This window comes from Sander vitreus, chromosome 24 (assembly GCF_031162955.1).
Source record: "Sander vitreus isolate 19-12246 chromosome 24, sanVit1, whole genome shotgun sequence".
Classification (NCBI taxonomy): domain Eukaryota; kingdom Metazoa; phylum Chordata; class Actinopteri; order Perciformes; family Percidae; genus Sander; species Sander vitreus.
The window spans coordinates 7,019,642-7,029,871 of NC_135878.1; positions in this window are offsets into that span (position 1 = coordinate 7,019,642).

Here is a 10,230-nt window from a genome sequence, read left to right on the forward strand (position 1 = left end):
TAGCAGAGCGTAGCAGGGCACTGCAGAGCGTAGCAGGGCACTGCAGAGCGTAGCAGGATGTAGCAGGGCACTGCAGAGCGTAGCAGAGCATAGCAGGGCACTGCAGAGCGTAGCAGGGCACTGCAGAGCGTAGCAGGGCACTGCAGAGCGTAGCAGAGTGTAGCAGGGTGTAGCAGTGCACTGCAGAGCGTAGCAGGGCACTGCAGAGCGTAGCAGAGTGTAGCAGGGTGTAGCAGGGCATAGCAGGACCACGGTGACAGCTGCAACCATGATTTAGGTGACACGCTAATCCAAGGAAAACTGCTGGGTGAAAAAAAACATAAGGACTCCAGGGAATAAGCTCCCCAGAGCTAGGTGAGTAGCAAGGATTTCTGGGACATGGATGCACGCAGATGGAAAGAGAGAGGAGAGAGGAACTCAGTGTGTCAAAGGAAAGTCTAAAACTATAACAGCATAATTAAGAGCTGGTGCAAGGCAAACCATGAGCCAGTTCTATAAGGGTTGGTAGATGAACTACATACACATACAGGACATGATATGTACTGTACATATGATTGTATTCTTCCTGTTTCCTGAGAGTAGGGACAAAGCAGCAAGTAGCAGAACTGCAATCAGCAATTACTGCCATTATCAGTAAATCTGCTGATTATTTTCAAGATTCTGTTTTAAGTGGACACAGTTCAGATTCAATGGGCATAAGTGCCAGTGCCAGTTATAGTCTAAAAGGAAAGGTTTGACATTTTGGGAAATACGCTTATTCGCTTTCATGCTGGGAGTTAGATGAAAAGATTGATACCACTCTTATATCAGTGCATTAAATATGAAGCTACAGCCAGCATTTGGTTAGCTTAGCTTAGCAGAAAGACTGAGGAACAGGGAAATGATGGGAAATCGTTTTTACACTACTACACAAACAGTCGAGATATAACATGTTCACCGGTGAGCTTCAGAGGTGGTATTAGATTGATTCTTTATCTTATTTTGACAGGGCCAGGCTAGCTGTTTCCCCCTGTTTACAGTCTTTTTGCTAAGCTCAACTAACCAGCTGCTGGCTTCTCTCATCTAACTCCTGGCAGGAAAGCAAATACCAACAAGCATATTTCCTGGTAATAGGTTGAACTATTCCTTGTAACGCGATGACGTACATGTTTGGAAATGTTGACTGTTACTTCTGTTGGATGACGCGCTCATCTGATGATGAAGAGCTGAAATTTAAATCAATGTAAATCAGAGGTGTATCATGGGAATGTTGTTCTGCATTTAGTTTTTATAGATGAATAAAATGATTATTAAAAATGTTGTCAGTAATCAGTTAATATATGAAACTTCTCTACCTCTGTATCTGTCTCTATGCTACAGTGCAGTGGGTTGCATGCTTGTGAGTATTGAAAACCATTCCTTTCCACCTTCCACCTGTTCCTAATCACATCGGTCTTACATCACTGCTCCGATGACCAAACTCTGTGACCAATCAGTAACCATTAAACAGTACATCTCCATGGCCACCATCATCATCATTGGCATCTATCTGAAGGCAGAGAGGCATTCTTTTTGCATTCAGGACAGTCCACTGGACCAGTGAACATCCTGCACGGCATATTTTTCACAGACTTCCCAGAAGACAAAACGCGAACCACATGGCTGCATTTTTCTAAGAAACAACCCTGTGAAAGGCTGTTTCCAAAAAATCACCTACATTTTTCAGTCATGTGCACTGTGGGTCAAGCTCAAATATGCCATATAGGTGTAATGCAGCATTTATTGACACAACATACTGTATACTTAGGTAAAATGTCAGCTTGAGTGTGATTCTGGGTGGGTTTAATTGATGAATAGTCATTTAAAATGCTGTAACGTCCTCATTTCTCATGCTTGAGCCCTTTTATTTATTTATTTATTTATTCATTCAAAATACTAACGTTGAATAGCATGTGAATCCTTTGACTGAAAGATCAACTTCTCCAAGTGTTCCTAATTTACCAGATATATTCAAGCATATGTGTTTCTTGAACTTTTAAAGGTCGAAGTAAAACATAAGAAATTAGCTTGGTGATTTCTGTAGCTGCAGCTAAGGGAGTCGTTGTGCATGAGGCGTGACATCCAGCAGTGTTTCTGCTAACAAATTGAAAGATGGAGGGCTTTCATGGCTGCGCTTATGGGCCCAACGCAGATCAAACACATTGTGGGCGTATTGATATTGGCCCGGTGTGTGTGTGAAAGAGGAAGCTGCTCCTGTCACCAGGGAGAGGAGCAATGTGCATAGTATATTTCCATGTGTGTGTGTGTGTGTGTGTGTGTGTGTGTGTGTGACCGCAGAAGGATCTCCCTGGCTGCAGCTAAAAGGATCCTTCAACGGGGGGGACCCTCCCTTCCAAGCTTTCCGCTTCCTCGCCCCACACCCTCCAGACCTCCACCCAGGCCTCACTGGTTCTGTCGCCCAGGGATGGGCAGCTGTTCCAGGGCAGAGCTAGCTGATTGTTCCCCTGTGTTATTCCGTCACGGTTCTTCCTCCGAGAGGGCCTGGCCAAGGCAAGCAATGTATTGGAAGTATCGATGGTGTGAGCCTGTGCACACTTGTGTATGTGTGTTAACTCCCATTAGTGCCCACTGACAGGAAGAGGACAAGCATCATGAACGTCACAATATGTTCACATTCATTAACCCTTGGCCCTTCCTACTGTTCACACTGATCTACGAAGATGTGTTTTCTTTGCAGAAATCAGACATGGTGATGACTTCATAGTGTGTGTTTGTGTGTGTGCGCATCATTCTTACTCATTGGATACACTTTGAAAATCGTGCTGTCCTGAGATGGATCTTGTGCGTTTGTGCGTGCGTGCGTGCGTGTATGTGTGCGTGCGTGCGCGTGTGTTCCAGGCTGTGGGAAAAGCCACTGCTTAACATTCCACCTCTCACGCCCATGGAAACCAAGGCTAAACTTTATTTTCTCTCAGTTTTACGTGCACCACACACATTGGACACTTGCGTAAAGTCAGTTTTGCTCAGTCAAAATTTAGAGTGAGAATTTTAGTGTTTTAATGTCAATTTGAAATATTTTTTGTTCCAATATGCGATTGCAGAAAAGCCACACGTGTCCTGAGGCTGTTTCTCTTTCTTTAATTAGTTACAGTATATTTTTATCAATTATTAAGTGCATCTGTGCTTCATTAAACTAGCAAAACTCCCTCCCTCCCTCCACCTTTCTATCAGCCCTCCTACCCAACAGTCTGCTAAGCTCTATCCACAACGACAGACAGGGGTCAAGGGTCAAACGCACACACATCATCACACACATGCACTTCCATCCATAATAACAACGAGCGGTAGAACAGGGTAAATCCCCCGCAGACTTTAAACAAAATCTTCTTGTCTTTTGATAACAGGACTGATGAGTGATTTGTGTGTGTGTGTGTGTGTGTGTGTGTGTGTGTGTGTGTGTGTGTGGCTGACTGTTCACATGGCTCGTCAGGTGATGTATGTTGCCGACTACCTGTGGTGCAGCCTGCAGGCTGTTTTAGAGTGCAGGTCTGGCCTCGGAATCTGAGGTAAAAAAAAATACACAAACACACTCATATTGGCAAGTGGGAATAACCCAAGACACATCTCAAAAAACTAAAATACACACATCTTTCATACACTTTTTTATGACAGTGATGTTTTGAGCAGTAGATAATCGCAGACATTTTGGAAGTTCTGCTTTGCTATGTGCAACTGATGAACTTTGTATTGTGGTTTTGTAGTTTCACTGGTGTGTAAAGAGAGGCAGTAGGTATTTGTGTGTATGAGCATCTTGACGGAGAACAACACGGAGAACGGTATTTTAGATGACTTGCTCACCACTGATTGATGAACTGAAGTTGAGAAGGTGGTTCATAGGGCACTGTGTTGTTCTCTTGTAAATAGCCATGCTGCTGTAACAACTAAAGAAATCTTCATTTCAACTCAGTTTAACAGAACTTAAAGCACTCAGGGTGGTTCTTTGGAAAAGAGGATTGAGCGGATGGGAGGGCTTCACACCTGGCAACCAAGATAATAGCAACAGGTTTCCTTTTGCAGCATGATGCCAAGCCTTAAGGTAGAACAAGCGTGCTTACAGGGATGTACACACACACAGACACACACACACACACGTGCAAAATTGCACCTGAATCATTTGGCTGCTGCTGGTGTGAGGTCAGTCCAAAAGAAGCCAAGCCAACAGCCAAAGAACATAGACTTTGTGGAAAGAGTGTGTGTGGGAGTGTGATGGGTTGGTGTGTATACCTGATTGCAGGAGCATGATATGCATTGCATGTGCTCTGCTGTGTGCGTGCCTGTGAATCAGAGATCTCACGCACACACACACGCTGGCGTTGTAGCGCAGTGCAGCAGGTCAGGAGTGTGTGTGTGGGCCCGGGACGGCTGAATAATAATGTCAACGGGTTGATGTGGTGAGGCCTGTCATGAGAGCGCTGTAGGTTTGCGCCGTCAGCTGTGCTTCATCTGGGAAACCCTCACCGCCAAACCTCCCTTCTTCCTCCTGCTCTCCTCCTCCGCCGCTCTGTTTTTTCCAACTCGCCGTTTTCCCCTGTGATCCTCCATCTGTTTCTCCCCCTCGCCTCCACACTACCACCTTTCTGCTTCCTTCCTCCTTTTTAATCAGTTCTTTGCAGTCTCATTGCTCAAATTTCTAGCACTCAGTCTTTTTGTCTTTCAACGCATGTTAATTCAAAGTCACAGAACATCAAGAATCATCCTTCTGTTTAGCACATCTTTAATCTCTCTGCCCTACTTCCTTTTTTGCACGTTCTTAAATTGTTTATATCTATATCCATTTTTGCCACTCCAACAATGTTCGATCTGTTTAGTTTTTTTAACTATGTGATTTTTTCTCGGACCACAGCAAGGGAAGGGAAGGCCCTGTCCTTATTTCCCAAAGGATGTTGAGGATGTTTTTCTCACGGTGGTCTGGGCAGAGCCGTAGGCTGGCATGGCTTGGTATAGGTTGGCACAGGAAATGGCTGCCTGAACCCCATGAGGGATTCCAGCCAGTTCCATTTCCTGTCCAACATCCTCCCAGAGGAAAAGGAGCTCCACGGCGTTAGAGACTAAACTCACAGTGGAGAAACTGGGCTCTTTAAACATTTTATTATGTTTTATTCAACAACAAAATTCCATTCACCTCCATTGTATTTAGGGCAGAAATCACAGAGCACATGTCTTAAGACCTGGAAAATGAAAGAGGTTAATTTTTTGAATTTGGGTGAACTAACCCTTTAGTTCCAATATTGTTTTTATGTTACTGTTGTTGTTTTCTAAAGCATTATGTTGGGGTTTTTCCCACAGGTATATTGTACTTTTCAAGGGCTCCTATTCCATTGGGCTGAATTCTTCTCTATAAGATAACCACAAACCACAAATTCTCATTACTGATAACCCGAGGCCTCTCTGTGTGTTTTCTTGTGAGGAGGGGAGGGCGGTCTGCAATGTTTCTGCCAGGGTTAAGCTGCATTTTTGTGGGGCATACTTCACTATCTCCTACCACTGTCTGGGTCTCTGTCTCCTAAGCTTCATGTATTTTGGGTGCGGGCCAGGCGAGACGCAGGGCAGAGTTTGCCTCCGTGGTTTTCAGTCATGCATTCTCTCGCACGACATTCCAGACAGATCTCCTTACATCCACACATTTTGTCATTTTTTTTCTTCTCCTCTCTCCTTCCTTCTTTCATTTTGTTTCTCCCACTTTGTTGTCTCCCAGGGCCGCATACCACAAAATCACTGGTTGCCACAAACAGATAGTGTAACTTGTTTTAGCTGCTGCGTTAGTGACGTCATGTTTAAACTGTATATATTCAAAGTAGCTATCTACTCTTGACGTCACTATCCATGTTTATATGATGACACGTGAAAGAATAAGACAACCACCATTTCAAACTTCCAATCACAGCATGAATACTGAAATTAGAAGTTTGATTTGGAGTAAAACTCTTCATATGTAGGCTGCCGAGCGAACACCACGAGCACAAGGGAGCCACAGATTCACGGGGAAAGTCGTTCTTTGGTTTTATGACGTGCCAATGTCGAGGAATGCTAATCGGCTGGCTATTAAGAGCTTAGATAGGAAAGAGGCCCTTAAGTTCAGGAAAAGAAAAACTTTAATAGAAAACGTGAGCAGCGAGATGTCATGAAAGGTCAAGTATGTAATAGAATATCGCCAGATTACTAGATGAAGGGTTTAAAGCTAAATTCATCTGACCTCTCAAGGAGTCAAGTTCATTCTCTTAATGTATTGCTTTGAGGGCATTCCTGTGAGTAAAGGCAATCAGCACTGGTTTTTATCAAGAAACTGATTTTTAAAAACAAACTCAGAGTTTTCACTAAACCTGCTTTCTGAAATGGGCCCCAGGTTTTCTTCAATAAACCATTTCTCTCAGTCTCCTCCCTGTGACACAGCGCTCTTTCGTTTCCTCATTCATTCATTCATTCGTATCACGCGCATTTTAATGTAGTTTGTTATCTGCATGAATAAAAAAACATGTTGGTTTATTAACCGTGTTAGGCAGACTATATGTGTTTTTTTTTCTCAAAACATGGCATTTCCTTTTGTCGACGATCCCGTTGATGAAGAAGCTGTACGACTTCGCAGGGAGTTAAACATACGTCGGGAGATGATATTGAGGCCCAACCATAGATGCATTTTCATTTCCAGATACTAGCCTACCTATTTGAGCGGTATCGTTTTACTTCCCAGTCTATCAGTTATGTAGCCTACACAACCTTATCTGTCCTCATATCACTAATGTCACCCATCGTGGACATGCTCTTACATCCCAGCAGATTCTTTGTCTCGCATTAGCCTATGTTGTTTGCAAACGGCATTTTTCTTTACAACATTGGTGATGCGGAGCATATTAGTAAAGCCACTGTATGTAGAGCCCTCAGTGTGACTCGCTCTGAAACATTTTATAAACGTTTTTGTAGTGTTCCCTGGACACAAACCAGTAAGAGCCATTAAAAAGGAGTTCCCCAGGAATTGCAGGTGAATGATGTAAACCATTTGAAATAAAAGATTAGGAATTATAATTCTGTTAATGAATCGTAGTATCATGGCTCCATTCATGCTGCCTTTTTATAGTGGTGGTGCACGCACGTAAACCTACTCTGTGTTTGTTTGATAGATTTAAAGTCACTCCATCACAGAAGAATCCAAAAGAACATTTGCTCACTCAACAGACTGCCAAACATAGTTGAACTTCCCAAAAAACAGTTTTCCTCGCCTTGAAGAGTGCCATCACTTTTGTGAGAGAAACGCGTCAAAGGACAGCGGGTGCCCATTGTGTCTGGGGGCAATTTATCATTTATATTATTTAAGAGAAGGGTAATGAAAAGCCTGGAGGCGACATGAGGGCTGACTGTAAATCTAGCCAAGCCACAACGAGCTGCAGGCCAGCGCTTTGTGTGTGTGTGTGTGTGTGTGTGTGTGTGTGTGTGTGTGTGTGTGTGTGTGTGTGCTACTTCTAGAGCCTTATTCTTTCTGATATTAGCATTAACTCCATTTAAGCAATATAAAAAAACAGCCGATGTGTGTTGAACACATTTCCTTCCTCATAATACATTCGTATAGCTGATTTATGAATATTTTAAATCTTGCATTGTTTACATCCACGTTTGCTGGCTTTCAGTCTTGCCTTATACATATTGTGTCGCCTGCATGCCCCCTATGCGTGCAGATGCATCCATTTGTATGATGCAAAGAAAACAGGGACCTAGTCCTGAATTGCTCAGTAGCACTACTAGTAGACAAAAACTCCACAGGGTGCCTTTAAGTTGTGCATTCTCTCGGCCAGTGTAAAGATCTATACTTATCTCTTTCTTCAGTGAGCCCACAAAAGTCAGTTCTACCGTTGTGTAGTGTGTGCGTCTTTTTATGTCCCTTCACTGCTGTATTAAGATGTTATTTTCACTGTATCATGTCATATTTTCAACATTTTCCATGCTTCCTCTTCTCCTTCTCCTCAGTTTGTTTCTCTTAATTTGATCCTCCACATTGAATGATTACCCGATGGGCTTGAGGTTTTGACTCGTGTGTATTGGTTTGTTTGTCCTGGTGTTTCCGTGGTATGATGATGAAGTGTCAGACTATGTCACTTTCTTTATTGCTTCCTTGGTGTCTGAAGAGAATCTGTGTAGTGACAAGTTGCTCCAGCAACAAAGACTTTTATAATGGAGACAGTGTGAAGGAGGTTACTATTTTATTACGTAGCTCTTTTTGAAATGAAACACTTGGGCTTTTCATGAATCACAACTCTGGCTTGGATTAGGGCTGAAGGACAGAAACCACACAAACACTTTTATAAATAAGGTCCCAGCAGAGCATAGTGAGGTTATAAGCCTAGATTTGGACCAGAGAAGTGGACCCTCCCTCAAGTCCTCAGAAATGTTTCCTCTGACTCTTGACATACGAACACATTGTAGCTCCCAAATCCTATTTTTCTTCTCCTGTTCAGCTCATTCTTGACAGAACATTTGCACTACAGAGTCAATAAAATATGCAAGGGATTAAAAATGTCCGACATACAGTCTAAAAAGCCACTTTTGCCCTTGCCAAAAAACCATAAACACATGCCTCATTCCATTACACCACTACCCACCCATGTCTTCTTGTGTCCAAAAGAATGTTAACAGACTGGAATCATGTCCAGGACTACAGTTGTTGTTCACAGCCCTTTTTGTTTACTGCTCGGGGATCCAAATGTGTCATTAGGAAGCGAGGCTGTTGAAAGTTGACGGGTCTAATAGAGGAATCTCAGCTCTTGGTTCTTCGGATGAGTGCTTGTAAATATTTCACCATGAACAAAATACTTCTGAGCCAGATTACGGGTGTGCACACATGAGAGTTGTGTTTGAACAGAGGCAAGATAGACAGCGGATATATGCCCTTCTCATTGTTATAATAACTGTCATAATTAATAGATTGGACAGAGACAAAGTTAGAGTTAAAAGTATGATGTTGCATTTTTTTCCTTATCATTGGCTGCTTTTATAACACTAGGGCGCACATGCTCCTTTACTGCTGAGGGCCTTCTGCCTGGAACATGCAACTACAGACTGTAGTAAACGCTCGTGCAAAGATGCCTGGAATGCATCCCCAAGAGGGGAAAAGGGTGTGGGTATAATTACACCAAAAATGACTCGGTATCTCACTTTAATAATACAGTAATTACAGCTGACAGTTCAGCACAGGCGCGTGTTTCTTAAAGGGGGATTTCATTGTCCGTCAACACTGTCGGTCTCTATTTTACCCGCTAATGGAAATGGAAAAATACAACTTTTGGCACCAGTGAAATTTGCAGGATCGGTTCTGGGTTTCCTTTGTCCATCCACCATGCATGACATCATCATCATCAACACTTAGCGGAGCGAAGCATCTCATCCCTGATTGTTCAAAATTATGCACTCTGGTTTAAGGGAGGACTTTGCTGATCTTTTTTTTCAAGTGTCAAATAGGGCATCGGCGATGGAAGTTATTTATTATGGGAACCGAGAGCACAGGACATGATCCACAACAGGATGACAGACATTATGCGTTTCCAAATATTCAGAGGCCCACATGTTTGTGTTCGTGTTTCTGAAAACCTTGACAGCAAATCTGACTTCTTCTATTTCATCTGTAAACAGTAAGCAGCAAAATCAAGCTAAACAGGAACAATATCAAGCCTCAATTTTTAGTTTTGGCAGCTGCTCGCTGTGTTGTGGCAAGGTTTAACATCGCATTGTTTGGGACAAACAAGATGTTAAGCAGGCTGCACATTACATACTTGACTGTATTGATGGCTACTGTATGAAGCAAACAATTTAACCACATACTAATTACCATGTTTTCCCCTCTTTTCTGGCCTCTTCTTTGCTGTTTTATTGACCAACCCAGTTTCTCTGCATATTTTCCCTTCCCTCTGTGACCACAGCGCTGTGCCAAATAGGTTTTCTGCATCACTGTCTGTCCATCCTCATTTCAACTCTGTGACCCTAAAGGACCAGACCGAAAGGAACCAACAACTATTGGTTCTCCTATGTTCGGGGTCTGCAGAGGAACCAAAAACCTCACACTTTAAGCATTAATGATTTAACTTGGCATAACTAGGCACTCTACAGTAGGAATGAATATATCATATGACACCCAACTAGGCATCATCCACATTACTAGCAACACACACTGGGTGTGTAAAACAACAGCTGTTAATCAAGACAGTCCAA